At 32.2% G+C, this 21,030-nt stretch overlaps 1 protein-coding gene across 1 annotated transcript in view; it reads left to right on the forward strand.

Annotated features, from left to right (window-relative positions):
- The first annotated feature begins 9,691 nt into the window (after window positions 1–9,691).
- LOC127701284 (death-associated inhibitor of apoptosis 1-like) overlaps window positions 9,692–21,030 on the forward strand; it is a 39,864-nt gene continuing 28,525 nt past the window's right edge. The window contains exon 1 of the mRNA XM_052205167.1: window positions 9,692–9,733. The gene's annotated coding sequence lies outside the window, so the exon portion shown is untranslated. The remainder of the gene's footprint in view (window positions 9,734–21,030) is intronic.

Below are 21,030 nucleotides of genomic sequence, written 5' to 3' on the forward strand. Positions count from 1 at the left end.
ATGACCAAAACCCTTTGGTTTCGAACAATGTATCTTGCACAACTGCACCCCAACCAGTGTTTGAACTATCAGTGTTAAGAATAAACTTCGGATCTATTAAAGTCATTGGTTTAATTTGAAACTACTATTTATATTATTAACCCACCAATTTAAATCTGAAATATTTTCATCTGACAAAGACATTTTTGCATCAAAATTTCCATAATTTTGTTTTAATAATATATCTTTTGTAATTTCTAAAGACTTTATAATGGTGCATACTGTACACCTGGTTCCGTTGCTACTAATTTTCCAATAACTTGTGCAAACTCTCTTATTGTAATCTCTTCTTTGAGAATTAACCGACTACATAATTTAATTATATTGTCTGCCTTTTCTTCTGTTACTCGAATACACATTGTTATTGAATTAATCACAAAACCCAAAAATACAATAATTTGAGTAAGTTGAAGTACAGATTTATCTGGATGTATGGTAAAACCAAGATGATCTAATAATTGTACTGTGTCAATTATATTACTTTGACATCCAGAAAAGGTCTTGCTCACAAGTAAACTATCATCAATATATGGTGTGTTGCAATGTCCTTTACTTCTCAGTTTTGAAAAAAACAACTTTTAAAATTTTTGTGAAAATTCGCGGTGCTGTTGTTAATCCATTTGGCAAACAAGTGTATTCATACAAAACCTCATTCCAATAAAATCTAAGATATTTCCTATCTTTTCCATTGATGCTAACAGAATAATATGCATCTTTTAAATCAACAGAACCAAACCAGCAATTTTGTGTAATGTTTGTTATTGCTGTTTTAAAAGTTTCCATTTTAAAGTGTATTTGTTCAATATCAAGATTTATCTGTTTTAAATTTAAAATTACTCGATAAGTGCCATCTTTCTTGGGTCTCACAAAAATATTTGAAACATACTAATCCTTAATTGGAGTAACAGGTTGAATAATTGTTTTTGAAATAAACTTATCTATTTCTTTTTGTACATATTCATTTTCTTCACTGCTGAATACAAGTGGGTATGGCTTTATAAGCTGTGTAGGAATGTTTTCAAATTCTAACTGATAACCTTTAATAATATTTAAGATCCAATAGTCAGATGTTAATTCCTTCCATCGATGAAAAAACTTTGAAATTTTCCCCCCAATAAAATTATTAGGAATATTTTTATAGCAGTTAAGTCAATCAAGTGATCATTTGTACTTACATCACTATCAGAAATAACATGATCTACTTTTTGTCTTTGTTTTTCTTCTTGTTGAATGTCTTGCTGCGGTCTAAAAAACCATCATCATCATATTTCCTTATTCTTTTGATTGGTTTTCCTCCATCAATGTGGCGGTTTCTTTTCCCAAATTTATGAGGAAATCCACGCCCTCCATGGCCATGATGGCTACGTCCCCTGTTAGAAAACTGATATGAGTTCTTGGGATTATCATACGTATAATTATGGTCCTTCCCAACTTTTTTACACACACTTTGCTCCGCATCTAGCTCTTTGATTTTTTCCTTAATATCGTCCCCAAACAGCATGTCAGTGACTGGTGTGGTATCATCACACAGACCTTTATACTGGGGTTGAATGTCCCCCTTAATGAAACTCCTTCGTCTGAAGGTTATTTCGCTATAACAAGCTTGAAATAGCTGGTACGTATCTCTGCACGTAACTGCATATGCTTGCAGTTCCTCTCTAGACATTCCTTCTTTCTTTGAAGATTTATCCACAAACATATCCATCATATACATCAATGGGCAAGCTGTTTTAGACAAGAGATTATGTAAACGTTGTAATTTTACATCCACATCTTTATTCCGTGGTGTCATTTGTTTCCAAATACCTACAATTATAATATAAATTTAGTATATATACACTAAAAAGTTTATAGTGTGTATATTATTATTACATGTAAAGGATTTTTACGCAATATTTATACGTGTACACATTTCGCATAATCATGATAATTATTGCGAGTTTTTAATCATATTTATAATACTATATTATTTATTACCATGTAAATTATGGTTTGTATTATAAAAAATTGATTTGCAGATACACTTGATTTTTCACAAGATAAGTTTTAATAAAATGCCTTTTAATTGCATAAATCCTCACCTATGTTGACTCGTGGGACTTTTAGACTGCTCACATTAGCAGGCTTATCATATTTCTTTGTGAGATCTTTGTATTTTTCTTCATTGACTCGTGTCCTCAGTCCCTGGTTCATGTATGAGCCTAAACCAGAATTAATTTTTGGACCTGTCTTTTCATCTGAACTAATGAAGTCTTTCATGGATTCCAAGACATTTTCATTTTCTGCCTTTTCAATATCATTATCTACTTCATTCTCAGAACATGCTTCATCATCGCTATCGTAACTTTCGTCACTAGAAATATCTGAATATAATTCAGACGGTGCAGATATGTTTTTAGTTGTTCATATCATTATCAAACAAACTGTCCAGTTGCGATTGGTAATCATCCTTTGTGGGTTTATTTTTCACGACCTTTCTTGGTCCGGCCATTGTTGCTGATTGTCTAGGATTTACCTTTGTGGAACTTTGTGTAGTATCAGTTCTTGAATTCTGATTTTTCATCAAAGTTTGGATATACAATTGATTTTGCAGTAGCATATTGTAGATATCCGGTGTGACTACTTCCGGAGTGTGAGTGACAGGAGCATTGCTCATGGCTCCTCCTCCTATATTAATGTTTTCAATGCTTGCTTGAAACCCATTAATATTGTTGTCATAACCTGGCGAAATAAGTTGCCTGTGGTCATTCATAATGCTAAAAATATTGTCACTTTTTGAACTAGTCTTGGCCGTGCCAGAAAGTTTCGATACCGAGTCAATGCTCGAATGTTCAGCCATGTCATTCACAAATGTATGCTGACAACGTGACAAATTATCCATCACAAGCTACATCGTTAGAATATTAATCCATCCAAAAACTATATCAAATCGTAAAGTTTGTATTCCAAATGTCACAATATATTAATTTCCAGTTAAAAACAATTAAGATATCCATTATTTTCAAATAAACGTAAGAGGGATGAATTCCATGACTTGACCTCATAAGACCAAATACGCTAGTGACCTCTATGATCTGCGTGCGCATCTCATGGTACTCTCAACATATAGGTTCAATAAAATTCTATGTTCTAAATTTGAAGTAGTTTCTTTGAAAACTAGATAGTTGTAAGCATTTTCCCAGTCAGTTAAATGGTCAGTAAATTAGTCAGTCCTTTAGTGTAACCCTCAAACATGTTAATTAATGTGTATGAGTCAATTTTTTGCATATATTTATATTTATGATATTTTCAAAATACAGATCATACACACGTTAATAAATGTCTATGTGTCACTATTTTCCATAGCACTGCCTGTAAGTCTAGTAGGCTTTTTTGGGGCGGAGGGATACCTACTTTAGAAATGAAGCATATGTACAAACAAAGTCATACTTTAGACATGAAATAAGTTCTGTACATATAGACTGGCCATGAACGGTGCTACTTTAATTTCATTACACACAGACCATTTGCAGAGTTAAACATTTTTGTTTCGTTTACATATTACACGCTGATTGTATATTATGAGGGCCTCATTTCTGGATTTTGTATCCTGTTTTTAAATTGGTCCACATTGAGTCCAAAGGGTCTCTTAGTTATTTGCTCCGTTCTGGGAGCACCCGTATCACACAGAGACAGAACTTGACTCGCACCTTTCGAAAAAAAAGAAATACTACAAACTAGCACTACTTAGAAATGTTTCAGTAATCATCAGTGTTCTATGTTGTCTTCTTCTTCTCTGAGTTATTTCCTCCGTTCTAGGAGCACCTGTGTAACACCGAGACAGAAGCTACTAATTGGACATTCAAACTCCTATGGAAGAAGAACTGACAAACTAATAAAAACCATCAACATAATCAATTATGCATCAGTGCATAAAAACAGTTTGAGAAACACGAACCCAAGCTGTGTATCACCATAAACATTTCAAGTAGTCTTCAAGCCGCGCTCGCGCGAGTTTTTTTCTAGTTAACATATAATGATAAGAGTTAATTGATCTTGCTTGTGTAGTTTAATAGGAAAGTACAATTGCCTTGACCGTAGGCAGTTTAAAGGGGTATAACTATAATTGATGTAATAGCTAAAGTAATATATAATGTCAATTTCAAATCGGTAAATCCAGATAAGCGCTTCGGACGCATGTAATTTATTAAGTAGATATAGGAAGATGTCGTATGAGTGCCAATGAGACAACTCTCTATCCAAGTTACAATTTATAAAAGTAAACCGTTATAGGTCAAGGTACGGCCTTCAACACGGAGCATTGGCTCACACCGAACAGAAAGCTATAAAGGGCCCCAAAAAATTACAAGTGTAAAACCATTAATACGGAAAAACCAACGGTCTAATCTATATAAAAACGAGAAACGAGAAACACGTATGAATTAAATAAACAGACGTCAACTACTGTAATTAGATTCCTGACTTAGGACAGGTGCAAACATTTGCAGCGGGATTAAACGTTTTAATGGTACCAAACCTTCTCCCTTTTCTGAAACAATAGTATAACATCACAACATAGAAAAACACACTATAAATGTTTGTTTTGTCAATTTTCCAGCACTGGGTTGATATCACTGATAGTCGACTGTTAGTCACTGAGTGTATTATCAGCTCAGTAGTAATTCTCCGGTTCTGACTTGATCTATAAAATACTTGTCTGAAATTCCCGTTGATAAATTAAGAAATTATCAAGAAATTAATGTTCCAAATGTTTTCAGGCAAAGTTGGCTATTCTATCTAAATGGTCATATAGTTTGTAACGTGCATACGTATTTATACATCGTTTGCATTAAAATGTTTGGGTATGAGTGTTTTTAATGGAGGTAAATCAGGAAAGGCCCCGAACGCACGCAATTGGAAAGTGCTACTTACATTTGAAGGTAAAATCTTCATTAAAATGATTAGTCAATAATTGCATGTCTTATTTTATTGGTAATAAAGAAAATAATGTTTTTGATAATATAATATATTTTGCAAAATACCTGTTGACTATAAATTTTAGAATACCGTTCATATTTCAGAGATTACTGGATCACTTCTTCTTGAAGCCATATTTCAAATTGAAGAAAAAAGCAGAAATAATGAGTTGACAAATTAAATAGAATCACGACAGTTTGGTTATGATACACAAGAGACTAAGGAAGACAAATTAAAAGAGGCCAAAGAAGATAAATCTACCGAAGAGACCACAAACAATCCTGATTTTGAATGTAAATATACTACTAGTAACATATATTTCTATTTCCGTTGGCGATATTAAGTATTTTCTTTTACGTTTAAACTTCATAAGAAATATAAAGAAAACTATTAATAAATGACACGGAATATCAGTTAAAGTGCTTCATAAATATTGCTCGTCAGCTTCGCTCAAGAAAAAAAGTTCAGAAATACTAAGCAAGCTTAAGTAGTACGGTTTGAAAAAGCAAAGAGCAAAGTCAAAAACAATCCGACTTAATTTTTTCTAGTAGGATTTCATACCTAAGTTTTAATATTTTTTTAATATTATAATTTAGAAACTACAAATCTACCAATAAAATAAGATGTACAATTCTTGACTAAACGTTCTTAATGAAGTTTGTACCTTCAAGTGAAAGTACCAAAAAGTGGGTAGTTTCAAATTATATTTCAGTGTCGATAAGAAGCTTAGAAAAAGAAAATCAGAACTTGAAAGATCAACAGACATGTAAAATATGTTTAGACGAACCGATTGCCATAGTATTTCTACCATGTGGTCATGTAGATGCCTGCATGAACTGTGCGCCTGCGTTAAGGAGATGTACAATTTGTCGAGCATTCATAAAAGGAACTGTAAAGGCTATTTTGTACTAACAAATACTTGTGACATGTAATTTTATTTATGAAATTCGACACATATACCGAATGAGTTAAAACTTTCAAATTACGTATTTAGTTGTTTTTTTTAAACCTGTCGATGTCTTTATTTTGATCAAGGACCAGTTATTCTCAGCGGCTAGTTAGCATCATCACCATGCGCAGATCTATGTACTAACGCTTGCTATTTTGTTGGGTAAAAATATCTAATTGTTCTTCATTTCAGACAAATATGTTTATTCTATTTATTTGAACTAATTTTTCCTTAATTTATATATATCTAATATTGGTTTTATTACGCAACCCACACAACTATTTTTTTATCTAAAAATAAAGGTTTACCAAAATAGTACATGGAAATCTTACAAGTCAAATCTGGTCAGAAAAGGACCTACCATGAAATATCGACTATACAGGAAATAAAAGTACCAGTGCAAGAAAAAAGTACAAAACAAGACTCAGTTTCAAATCATGCTTATTCAAATCAGAAATATATATACTGTTTCAATGAATCTTAAGGTATTATAACATTTAATAAATATAATGAAATTATTTGTAAAAAAAAAAAGATTTTCAAATAATCTTCTATATCTAGATAACATGTTCAATTGAACTGATTTCAGAACGTTCAATTTCATATGAAGCATACTGAATTGCAAGAAGATGAAAAAGGGGAAATCTTCATTCAAAATATAGTGACAGAGGGAAAAATATTAAACGATATCTTGAAAATTCTAGCATGCTTGTATGATACGCCAAGTTACAAAGCTATTTCTTTCGCATTATAATTACAGCTTCATTAAAATTGAAACTTGTATTGGAAGAAAATCAGAAAACTCTGGAAAATTGACCAATAGCTGAACAATAATCTAGTTGAGATCTGATTATTGAAATATAAATAAAAACATACCAGGCTTATAATATATTACGCCAGACGCGCGATACGTCTACACAATACCCATCAGTGTGTTCGAATCAAAACTTTTGGGAGACCAAATTAAATATGAATTTCAAGAGCACTGATCACCACAATTTTACAAATGTGAACCAAATCGATTTAAGGTTATCTATTCCTAAAGTAGAAATACCTAAGTGTTTCGAAAATGTAACATTTTATATACAGTAAGTATGATTGATTGGTCTTTGCTTTACGCTGCATCACTACAAAAATATCTCGTCGCTCAAATTTTACGCAATTGACAAATCAAGGATGTGTTATGCTAGCGCAGAACCTCTGACTACTTAGATGGTGATACCGTTGGGAACAACATTTTTTCTCACCTCCACTAAAATTTTTTTGTTACAATATTATTGCAACAATTATTTTTGTTTGTACAAAACTATGACCCTTGCTGATCCTTTTCTTTTATTTTGCGAGATACATGATGCGCCTTTAATTTCTGTGTCATTTGGTCTTTTGTGGAGAGTTGTCTCGTTGGCAATTATACCACATCTTTTTATTTTTATTATTATTGACATTGAATAAAATAAATTTAAAAAATGCGATGAAAGTGTTTGCAGAATGTCATGCATTCCGACAATGCTACAAAACTAGAACATCAACTCCTTCCAATATAGACTTGTTTTTCTCAGAAATACTGATTCAATTTGACGAAAAATTTAGTTGAGTGCGGCATAACTCCCAGCCATGCATTGCCATTTTGCGAGAGAAAAAAAACCCACAAAAACGGGTATCCCAAGAAATTTGAGGGACAAAATCATGCTCAAGTCTTTAGACTAGGCTATATTTTTTTGTCAAATATACTTATATGCGAGAAGAAGATGTGATTATCTAATTTACTACATTAGCTAGAAAAATATGAAAGAAAGTCAAAAATGAAAAGAAACATTACGATTTTGTTGATTTCAAGTTTTTGATTATTTTGTTTTGTTTTTTCACAAGCAGAGTCTAGTTAAAGCCAAGATGTGATATTTTGTATAGTATTTATCTAATTTGATCGAATTGTACGAGGACCGGCTACCAGTCTATCTTATAGGACAGTTAAGCTATTAAAGTTAGGGCTGTTGCATCTGCCATATACCTGTCTCACCATTGGCTGTTTATTGCTCCATTTCTAGTGAATATGACTAATAGTATATGTTGTAATTTGCAATACATTATACTAGAATAATGATTCTACTGTGGTTCATTTCATTTGTCTGACAAATTTATGGTCTGAAAAATCATCTATTAGAACATCTGTGAATATGAGACTAAATGCAGTAATGTGAAACATTATATTTGGAGAACACAATAGACTTTATCCAAATTTTAATGGATTTCTATCCCATCAAACTTAAAAAGGAAACAACAGATACAGTTAAGTCTGCTTCATATCTTGACTTGCATCTAAAAATTGACAATGAGGGTCGGTTGAGAACAAAATTTTACGACAAAAGAGAGGATTTCAGATTCCCAATTGTGAACTTTCCATTTCTATGTTGCAACATTCCAGTAGCACCTTCGTACTGAGTATATATATCTCAGTTTATACGATATTCCAGGGCTTGCGTTTCCTTGATAGAGGGTTGCTGCTTGCAAGAAAGCTATCAAATCAAGAGGTACAAGATGGTGGAGTTGAAGTCATCCCTTCGAAAATTTTATGGACGTCATTACGATTTTGTGGACCGTATCGGAATAACTATTTGACAGATGACGACGGATATGTTCCAATAGTCGTACTCACAATACAGGAAACGCTTAGGGTTTAAGTTATCATGGACATAAGAAGTTCAGCAAACTTATTTTACACCGATACAAGCTAGCTTTGGCTTTAAAGCAGCAAAACATGCGTATGTTTAAAATACCACATCTACAGAGCCAGAATACATTTTTTATACCTGGCATACATTGTATCCTTACTCATCAAATAAAAATGTAAAAAAAAAAAGGCAACAGATACTAAAGGGATATCTAAACTCAAGTCGAATATATATATACAAACTGATAACACAGTGGCAAAAAACGAAATACGACAAAAGAACAACTTAGAAGAAATAATGCCAGGTGGAACCAAAATAAACCCCGTCGGTAAAGATATTCGATATGTCTGTCGTAGTTCGCCTGGCCATGGCAAATTATGGCTCTGACTTTGATAACGTTAGACAAATCTATCTAATACCGTAGATGTCATATCATCTGTTACATCGGCAATCATATACTTTGCAGTAGGGGTTCGTTTGTGCGTTTTTATGTTGTCTAACAGAACTTTAATAGCAAATATTTTCCAAATATGTAGATTGAATGAAAACGTGAATGCAATAACAATGTGCGTGTTGTATTGACCTAGTAAAAATAGATAAAAAAACAAGACTGAACATAATTACTCAGAAAATTTGAAGGTCAATCTTGGACTTGTCAATGTTGTTGGGTATATCCTGGTGATTAGTGATCAACTTGGAGCAGACAGCTGCAAAAGTAACGCTCTGTAAAAACTGACGTATTGAAGGATGTTAAATGAAATTAACCGATATAGCATGTATAAGAAGAAGGTCTGATTCTAGAAAACATTTATTCGAAATTCATTAAGAACACTCCGACTGGACCACGAGGAAAAGAACTATGTGCAGGAAAAACTTGTGTGGCCTAATAAAACGTACGTCGTCATCACATGCTGGGAATTTCTTCCAAAACGACGTACTATTATCATTTTTCAATCAAAAGTTATACATATATGGTTAAGTAAACTAGTCCTTTCAGCCAAGAACTGGTTTCAACTCGTTTTGTGTATGTGTAAATAACCTTTTCTAAAAATAGATACTAGTATCACATGATGTGAAAACATCCACAAGGAAGTAAATTTTTGAATCAAAGAAAGACCAGGTAAGAATTCTTATGTGTTCACTTACTGTTAATCTTTTTCATATATTCAACTCTAGGATATGTTTTCCTAAATCAAACAGGTCTTAAAAAAAACTAAATCTGTTATCTTCGATTAGAAACAAAAGTAATGTGTTTGGATTTGTGAGTAAAGCCAATTAGAAGTGATAAAAAACTACTAGACGTTTTGCATTCACTTTCACTGCATTTCTTCTGTAAATTGAAATGTTGGTTACAGTCATAAAATTGTACATGTTATTATTTGTTTATTCATAAATATTTGATTGTGATTGGACCGGTGGACTTTTTCTTCATATATTGCCGAAATTTCTTTCATCATGTTCATTGCCTATGTAAACATTGTGCGTCAATTTCACTTAGATATATCCATGAGCGATACACATGAATGTCCACATGAGTCCTGTGGTTCGAAGACATTTTATTAAAAGAAACAATCGCTAATGTTCTGGCTGAGAATTATCAGTGATTATAAATTATTATTATGATTATAAAACTCATTCTTCTAGTAAGAGGTAATTGATTTGTAAACTAGACCTCTATCTTACAAGCTTTGAATCAAAGTCCTTCTGACTTCTTTTCAGTTTGAGTATAAATCGACCTCAGTTACAAAAGAAATAACCTCTAGACGAAAATTTGTTTAAAAACATATTAAAGGATATCCGTCTGTAGGACCAAACAATATGAATCTGCCTCCTGTCAAAAAAAGGTCGGGATGTCGTTTTTATACGACCGCAAAAATTAAAAATTTTTTGGTCGTATATTGGTATGACGTTGGCGTCGTCGTCGTCGTCGTCGTCGTCGTCGTCGTCCGGCGTCGTCCGAAGACACATTGGTTTTCGCACTCTAACTTTAGTTTAAGTGAATGGATCTCCATGAAATTTTAACATAAGGTTCAATACCACGAAAGGAAGGTTGGGATTGATTTTGGAAGTTATGGTACCAACAGTTAAGGAATTAGGGGCCAAAAAGGGGCCAAAAATAAGCATTTTTGTAACTTCCAGACAATAACTTGTGTGTAAGTGTATGGATCTCTCTGACATTGTACCACAAGGTTCCATATCACAAAGGAAAGGCTGTAATTGATTTTGGGGGTAATTGCCTCAAAATTTTAGGAATTAGGGGCCAAAAAAGGGGCAAAAAACAAGCATTTTTCTAGTTTCATGACAATAACTTGTGTGTAAGTGTTTGGATATTCCTGAAATTGTACTACAAGGTTCCATATCACAAAGGGAAAGCTGGAATTGAGTTTGGGGGTAATTGCCCGAAATGTTTAGGAATTGGGGGCCAAAAAGGGGCCAAAAATAAGCATTTTTCTAGTTTCCAGACAATAACTTGTGTTCAAGTGTATGGATCTCTCTGAAATTGTACTGCAAGGTACCATACTACAAAGGGAAGGCTGGGATTGAGTTTGGGGGTGATGAATCATAAGGGGGTTCAAAAAATTTGGGGGGGGGGATTTTTTTTTTAACTTTTTTTTCTTTTTTTCCTTTTTTTTTTCTTTTAAAATTTTCCATTTTAAGTTGGTTATTTCTGATTAATATTTAAAAGCAAATAATAATGATATGGTAGGAGATACACACCAAACAGGATGTGTAAATTATTATATAATAGGTATTGTGCAATAGCAAGAAATTTTCAATTGCACAGTATTGCACAATAGCAAGAAATCTTCAATTGCACAGTATTGCGCAATAGCAAGAAATCTTCAATTGCACAGTATTGCGCAATAGCAAGAAATATCCAATAGCACAATATTGCGCAATAGCAAGAAATTGTCAATTGTACAGTATTGCGCAATAGCAAGAAATATTCAATTGCACAGTATTGTGCAAAAGAAGATACTCTGTATAAATTGCTTATTTCTTGATCAATTTCAATGGGGTTTTATTCTTGAATTCTTGGGGTTCTTTAATACGCTGAATCTAACCGTGTATTAAGTTTTTGGATTTTGGGCCCCGTTTTTAAATTGGTCCACATTGAGGTCCAAAGGGTCCAAAATTTAACTTTGTTTGATTTCATCAAAAATTGAATTATTGGGGTTCTTTGATATGCCGAATCTAACCGTGTATTTAGATTCTTAATTTTTGGTTCCGTTTTCAAATTGATCTACATTAAGGTCCAAAGGGTCCAAAATTAAACTTAGTTTGATTTTAACAAAAATTGAATTTTTAGGGTTCTTTGATATGCTGAATCTAAACATGTATTTAGATTTTTATACGACCGCAAAAAAATTTTGTGGTCGTATATTGGTATGACGTTGGCGTCGTCGTCGTCGTCGTCCGGCGGCGTCGTCGTCCGGCGTCGTCGTCCGAAGACACATTGGTTTTCGCACTCTAACTTTAGTTTAAGTGAATGGATCTTTTTGAAATTTGACCATAAGGTTAAATACCACAAAAGGAAGGTTGGGATTGATTTTGGGGGTTATAGCATTAACAGTTAAGGAATTAGGGGCCAAAAAGGGGCCAAAAAGAAGCATTTTCTAGTTTCCAGACAATAACTGTGGAACGGTGTATGGATCTCTCTGAAATTATACTACAAGTTTCCATACCACAAAGGGATGGTTAGGATTTGCTTTGAGGGGTTATGGCTCAAACCGTTTAGGAATTAGGGGCAAAAAAGGGGGAAAAACAAGGTTGTCCTGGTTAATGGACAAATACTTTAGTACAAAACATAATTTAAAGCAGTGTAAGGGAGATAAATCAAATACATCATTGAAATTATCTCCCTTACACAACTTTTAAATTATGTATAAAGGAATGGTTAATGAACAATAAAGATAATTTAAAACAGTGTAAGGGAGGTAATCCAAATACGACGTTTTGGTTACTTCCCTTACACTGCTTTTAAATTATGTTTAAAGAAATGCATATTTATAAAGGAAGACCAGTAAAAATATCTGCAAATGTTGCATCTTTTTTTTTTACAAAAAAATCCATATGAAAGATTTGACACTATATTTTTAATTCTATTATAAAATAGATTAAGTTAGCACTATGGTAAATTTAAATGGGTAATTATGGTTGCCAACTCCATTGGAAATTTGAATTGAGATTATGACCATATCTTGAGGGAAAGAATTTTTTTGGGGAAAAAAGGGGGGGGGGGGATAAAAAGAAATTGTGGGGGGTCAATTTTTTCACATTTCAGATTTCAGAAATTAAAAAGAATTATTCTTCAAATATTATTTTTTTTTCAAATTTCAAATATTGAAAAATTTCAAGAAGTAATCTTTAATTGCACAGTATGGCGCATTAGATTTGTAAAATCTTTGATCATTTATTTATTTGTTATGCCGAATCTAACAGTGTATTTAGATTTTTAATTTTGGGTCCAGTTTTCAAATTGGTCTACATTAAGGTCCAAAGGGTCCAAAATTAAACTTAGTTTGATTTTAGCAAAAATTGAATATATGAGGTTCTTTGATATGCTGAATCTAAACATGTATTTAGATTTTTGATTTTTGGCCCAGTTTTCAAGTTGGTCCAAATTGGGGTCCAAAATTAAACTTTGTTTGATTTCAACAAAAATTGAATATATGGGGTTCTTTGATATGCTGAATCTAACCATGTATTTAGATTTTTTATTTGTGGACCCCGTTATCAAATTGGTTCATATTGAGGTCAAAAGGGTCCAAAATAAAACTTTGTTTGATTTCATCTAAAATTGAATTATTGGGGTTCTTTGATATTCCAAATCTAACCGTGTATTTAGATTTTTAATTTTGGGTCCTGTTTTTTAAATTGGTCTACATTAAGGTCCAAAGGGTCCAAAATTAAACTTAGTTTGATTTTAACAAAAATTGAATTCTTGAGGTTCTTTGATATGCTGAATCTAAACATGTGTTTAGATTTTTGATTATGGGCCCAGTTTTCAAGTTGGTCCAAGATAGGGTCCAGTATTTAAACTTTGTTTGATTTCAACAAAAATTTAATATATGGGGTTCTTTGATATGCTGAATCTAAACATGTATTTAGATTTTTGATTATGGGCCCAGTTTTCAAGTTGGTCCAAATTGGGGTCCAAAATTAAACTTTGTTTGATTTCAACAAAAATTGAATATATGAGGTTCTTTGATATGCTGAATCTAACCATGTATTTAGATTTTTTATTTGTGGGCCCCGCTATCAAATTGGTTCATATTGAGGTCAAAAGGGTCCAAAATTAAACTTTGTTTGATTTCATCAAAAATTGAATTATTGGGGTTCTTTGATATGCCAAATCTAACCGTGTTTTTAGATTTTTAATTTGGGTCCCGTTTTTTAAATTGGTCTTCATTGAGGTCGAAAGGGTCCAAAATTAAACTTAGTTTGATTTTAGCAAAAATTGAATTCTTGGGGTTCTTTGATATGCTGAATCTAAACATGTGTTTATATTTTTGATTATGGGCCCAGTTTTCAAGTTTGTCCAAGTTCTGGTCCAAAATTAAACTTTGTTTGATTTCAACAAAATTGAAAATATGGGGTTCTTTGATATGCTGAATCTAACCATGTATTTTGATTTTGGACATTGGACCATAATAGGTAAATTAAAAAAATTCAAGTTCTTAGACCACATTCTTTATGTGTCAGAAACCTATGCTGTGTCAAATATTTAATAACAATCCAAATTCAGAGCTGTATCAAGCTTGAATGTTGTGTCCATACTTGCCTCAACTGTTCAGGGTTCGACCTCTGCGGTCGTATCAAGCTGCGCCCCAGCGAAACATTTTATTAGTAAATGTTATCCAGTTTAAAGGCTCTTAATGTTAGTTGCAACTGTGCACAATAAACAAATCTATTCCCATAGAACCTCCTCTTACACCTGAAATTGTGCCACTTTTACCATAAAGTTTCTTGGATAATCATATACTGGAATAAAAGTTCACATGGCATTGCGCAACTTTTTTTAACATGTTTAAACGGTCACAATATTGAATTATGGGGCATTTTTAAGCATGTTTAAGTAAAACAGGAATGGATTTTACTGCTCATACTTGCGCTTCCATTACATTGTTTTCGGATCATCGAATTATAATCGCACACGTTAATGCTAGAGGTTATTATCCGTCTACAGGACCAAAACCTCATGCTCACTGTCATAAAGAATAGCATTGAAAAATCGTCAAAGGTATTTTATTATGTTTATACTTCCAGATGTTGAACCAAAGCGGATGTAAAATTCGGCTTGTGACATAAATTACTATTCAGGTTTAAGTCATTCTCACAACAGAATTGACAAACATGATTTAATTAGGATTGAATCCTTATTGTATTCAAATTTATAGAAATGTATGGATAACAGCATGCTTACACTTTTTCTAGTACAAGGAACCAGTTTTCTTGAATGTGTCAAACATTTAATTGAAATTTAAAGATACCAGATTATTTACATGTCTTGTATGAGAAATAGCCAGTATGGTTGAAAAAGTAAAATAACAAAAATACCGAACTCCGAGGAAAATTCAAAACGGAAAGTTCCCAATCAAATGGCAGTGTCTTTCACAGCATTTTTTTTAATTTTTATATATCAGGTTCCTTACATTTCTTGTAGTAAAATGAGTCAGTATGCTTGAAAGTGTTTCCACAACATTTTATTTCAATTTGTAGATACCAGCTTCCTTACATTTCTTGTAGTACAAGGAGTCAATATGCTTGAAATTGTTTCCACAACATTTTATTTAAATTTGTAGATACTTGTTTCCTTACATTTCTTGTAGTACAAGGAGTCAGTATGCTTGAAAATGTCTTTCACAACATTTTATTTAAACTTGTAGATACCAGTTCCCTTACATTTCTTGTAGTACAAGGAGTCAGTATGTTTGCAAGTGTCTTACACAACATTTTGTTTAAATCTGTAGATACCAGTTTCCTTACATTTCTTGTAGTACAAGGAGTCAGTATGTTTGAAAGTGTCTTTCACAACATTTTATTTAAATTTGTAGATACCAATTTCCTTACATTTCTTGTAGTACAGGGAGCCAGTATGTTTGACAGTTTTATTCACCGCAGCCTTTGATTTGAATGAAAGGTTTAAACAAATGTTAGTGTAAAAGGGAACACGTATTTTTAAACATAGATATAAACTGATTAAAAAGTGTCCACGTAGAACATTACTTTCAACAAAAAGTGATCAGATAAGGCTGCTACTGTGTATGCTTGTTGTTGCTGTCATCTTATTTTATTGTCAATTCTATAAATACTTATTTATATGATATCAATTCTATAAATACTTATTTACATAATATCAATTCTATAAATACTTATTTTATATAATATCAATTGTTTCTGAGAAAAACAAAATCTATAATCATTCCTTTAATTAAAACTGTATGGGGCACTGAAATGAGGTTATATTTTACTGTTCGTGCATGTATATTTAAGAGATTCACAACATATGTCTATATAGAACTTAAAGCTTTTTTTGTCTGTTGATACATCCTGGCATACAATTAATGGTCTGGAGAGTTTTGCGTTTTTGGGGTATTTCCTTTTTTTTTTATTTTATTTAAAACATTAAATTGTTGGACCAAAAGCAGACATGAAAAAACTGGTTAATTACAAAGAGGTCAATAGGCAACCATCATTTAAACTAATTAACTCAAGAATCTGATAGGAATCTACTATTTCATTAAAGATTAAAACGAATCATGTTAACATATTTCTAGTAACACAAGTAACTAGTATGTTTGAAATTTACCTTGACATCATGTTATTGTTTAATTTTAGTAATGTTTTACAAGTTTTTTTTAGCATTCTTCGTATTTGTATACTAACATTTTAACCTGGTTTTTTTTCTGTCAATAGTACCAATATACGTACGTCAACAACGTATGAGATATACATCATATAATACAGCTTGTGGCTGCTACTCAGAATGTGTTGTTGTCAACAGTGACATTGAATAAAAAATGCAGATCAGCATAACATCCTTAGGATGTTTTCCTACACAGTATAAAAGGATAAATTATACCGACACCTACTAGTAAAATATTGTCTCTCTCACGAAAATTATATCAAATGAAGATATTGAATGCTAGTTCTACTTTTGTGACATTTTTGTACCTTCTATGTATTTATAAACATTTATGCTTTTTTACAATTTTATCTCGTCACTTTTTATTCCTATTTTCATAGCAAAATTCCTCGACACATAGGAGCCCATTAACAATAGTATACCTTGTAATTGTCATGTTTTCTCTTTGATTTCGAAGTGAGATAAAAATTTAGCGTTTTTTTATGTTAATTTATCACACCTCACTATTTCCTTCAGAAAATGTATAAATGGTCCAGATAGTATTCCAGTTGTTTGTCAAATCAGATTGTTTTTGCGCGAGTGTTAACCTTTGCCTGCTGTTAAAGTTGGACTTCTCCATTTAGATTGCCAATACCTCTCTCAACAAATGCAGAAAGTTATTTAAGAGGAAGGTTTATTATCAGAAGTAATTTTTCCCTATAACACTCAAAACCTTTAGAGTCTTAGAAAATTCAAAATTATGGAATAATGTTATACCGATCTAATGCCACAAATTATGTATAATCATTCTGAAATATAGCCAATCAATACTTATACAAAATATCAGCAGAGCAAGTGCGCGCGCCAGTGCGTAGAAAGATGTAAGTCAGTTATCGAGAATAGATAAAATGTACTAAATTGAAATTACATTTGTTAAACATAGACATTTTAATCATAACATATATGATTTTGTGTACTTTAGTGCAAATGTAGATACTCGTTATGCATCGACTCTGCCATACAATTTGTAGTTAGTAAGCATTATGGTATGCAGAAAAATACTATGCAGTTTGAAAATAAACCAATGCACGATAGTAAGATTATTTCACATTCACTGATAAAATAATAATATCAAAAGGAAATTATTTTAACATCATTCTTATTCTTTTTAAATGAAAATAGTCAATGCATACCTGGTAACATGATCTATATCAGTAAGCCATCCTATATTAGGTAAACGCAAATAGTTTAACCACGTCACATGTTCATTTGTTTGACGCAATTCAGGAAGATTGTCATGGTTGTTATATGTCATATATATATATATATATATCGTGATTGTTTTTATTAATTTGGATTTTCTGTGATGACAAAATATATTTGATTGTGATATTTACACTACTTACTTTGTTTTTTTATTAATGCAGTAGTTGGGTTAATTTATATATAGCTAGGCATTGATTTTAGCTAAAATTTATGCTTTATGTAGCACGTTCGTTCGCTTGAATAGATAGGCTCTGTTTGATACTACTTTAATATTACTTAATATGTATTAATTATTTTGATAGCATATATAATATTTTAGGGAAAGCATATTCGTTTTGTTAATCATGACTACTATTTCAAATTTAATTTGAAACGACATAACAAAGCTATGGTCCGCCATTAAGCACCATTTTAAACAGTACTTGTATTGATGTTGTAGACAACACATTTATTTCGCTGCTGTTTTAAATTTGTTTAGAGAAGATAATGAATAAGTAGAAGACAAAGTAATGAAGCTATTTACTAACTCAAATCGTAGAAAAACATATTGTTCAGCTATAAACAGTTTGTTAATTTTTACTTTACTAAAACTTTTATGTATACAGACTTGTACAGGAAGTTTTATCTAGCACTAATTGTATAGTTTTATTGTTGATATTCACCCCATATGTACCAAGTGTTAGATTAGTTTTATTGATATTAAAGAAATTTCTTGGTATTCCTAAACGGAAGATTTTATACACATAGAAGAGGAAGTATACTTCACAACAAAGTTATTTTCATTTACCTGTGTATAATATGACGCAGGTTTCTTCAAAAATGATGATTTTATAAAAATTATTTGACATTTCACAGTGATATTATACTTTAACTTTGTTTAAACCTGTTTATTTACTTTTGACTTTAATTATTTATCCCTTGTAATTTTTTATTAACTGTGCATTTGCATTCAGGTGTCACAGATCAAATTTATTCGTTCATTGTGTGTTTATTTACGTTTTTTGATTGAGTGAAGCCTTCCAATTGATATTTTATAGTGTGTTTTTCTATGTTGTGATGTTATACTATTGTTTCAGAAAAGGGAGAAGGTTTGCTACCATTAAAACGTTTAATCCCGCTGCAAATGTTTGCACCTGTCCTAAGTCAGGAATCTGATTACAGTAGTTGTCGTCTGTTTATGTGGTTCATACGTGTTTCTCGTTTCTCGTTTTTATATAGATTAGACCGTTGGTTTTTCCGTTTGAATGGTTTTACACTAGTAATTTTTTGGGGCCCTTTATAGCTTGCTGTTCGGTGTGAGCCAATGCTCCGTGTTGAAGGCCGTACCTTGACCTCATACCACATCTTCCTATATCTAAATTTGGATGCGTGTTTTATTCTAAATTTTTTCCGTAAAGCTATTTAATATTTAAAGAAATTTTTTTAAAGTATTTAAATTTAAATCCTGACACAGACATAAGCGATTATATCTTTGTGCAGGAACACTAAGCAGTGAACTAATCAATGAAAATGAATTAATGACACTAAATTTATCCTGAAGTCGATCCGGAAACTAGAGAAAGAATTAAATATATAACAAGGAAATGACTCGAATAAAAGTCATCCACACATTCAGGTATTAAAATACAAATCGCTTCATGACTTGAACTTGAATTTTAAGTACAGGTTCAAGGTTGATTCATTTAATGTATTGTTGACAGGCGTCTTTTATCAGTCGCAAGTAATTCCTTTTTTTCTAAAAGAAAATGTCTAAGAATAAAAGAGCTTGAAACTACAGGTGCAAACAAATTGAATATCTAAAAGGGAGAAGTGGGTAAAACTTTGCCTTGGCGATTGCTTTCCATATCCACATTTTTAATATACTTCCAATATATTATATATGTTCAAGTTATTTCGTTACCAAATGTATATTATGATGATGTTGATATGAAAATAATATCTTGTTGCATACAGCTGTGGCTAAAATTAAATTTGCCAAACAGCAACTGGTCGTTTTTATGTTGTGTCAAACATCATTGGAAACAAAAGGTCGTCTACCTATCGGAGATGGTTGACATTTTCGTTTAACTGTAGTCAAGAATAATTTGTAGAAATTCGCTTGAAATCTTAACTTGGCTGATTGTTTTAATCATCCAACTAACCAACTGCAACCCCTCCCCCCCCCCCCCCCCCCCCCCCACCCTCCCCAAAAAAAACAACAAAAAGATAAACACTTACAAGAAATTAATTGATGTTTCCATGTTGGTCCCTTTGTTAATTCACCCGATTTAAATACTTTTGATGTCACATATATAAGGTATAGGACATTGCATTTCTGCTTTTAAGTTCAAAGCTGGTTAAAAAACGATAAAAATCAAAAATCGTGAATAACTTCAAATCAGGCGATAGCATTTTCAATAGATCACAATATATCACAAATTTGTGACAAATGTCCATTTAAAATTAGACGTATGTCATCACGTGTTGGTTGGTCGTAATGGAATATCTGTGTCACAGATAACCACGAGTGTGTTTTAATTGTCGTAACAGCAAAATATGCAATCCGATCCAGGTTACCTCGATTGAAAAGTTACCAAATATTACTCACCATCGAATGTGTACTAGCCATGAGAAACATGTCAGATGCTGTTAGTCGAACAGGCTCTGCTTGTTCTTCCGGAGTAACTGAGATCACCCCGGTTTCAAATGGGGTCCGTGTTTTTCAGTCTTTATTTTTCTGTGTAGCGTTTTGTGAATTTTTTGTCTTCTTGCCTTCTTTCGTTTTGTTTCGAAAGTTATTTTGAAATTTAATTTTCTCCTCAAAACATACACAAGAAATTGAGGATCGTATTTCACAGCCTTCTATTTTGTGAAATATTTCAGATACTGATGATAATTTGACTAGGTCCTGGTTTTTTTTTTGTTACTTTGAATTTTCTTTGTCATTGATTTATAAAATTTGAACATCGGTGATTACACTGCTGTTGCCTGTCTTTGATGATATATGCGCTTGTTTGGGTTCGAACTGAATGGCGTTACAGAAGCTTCTGGTTAAGTTAGATAATATGTTTATTGTTTTTGATTCTTTTGCTTCTGTTTTTTATGCCTAACCTAGGGGCATTATGTTTTTCGGTCTGTGCGTCCGTTCGTCCGTCCAATCAACTTGAAACTTAGTACACATGTTCCCTATGATATAGTCTTTCTTATTTAAATGCCAAATTAGAGTTTTTACCCCAATTTCAAGGTCTATTGAACATAGAAAATGATAGCGCGAGTGGGCAGGTTAAAGGTTTTGTTCAAGGTAGTTTTTGATGAAGTTGAAG

Source organism: Mytilus californianus, unplaced genomic scaffold (genome assembly GCF_021869535.1).
Source record: "Mytilus californianus isolate M0D057914Y unplaced genomic scaffold, xbMytCali1.0.p SCAF_1, whole genome shotgun sequence".
In the NCBI taxonomy this organism is placed as follows: domain Eukaryota; kingdom Metazoa; phylum Mollusca; class Bivalvia; order Mytilida; family Mytilidae; genus Mytilus; species Mytilus californianus.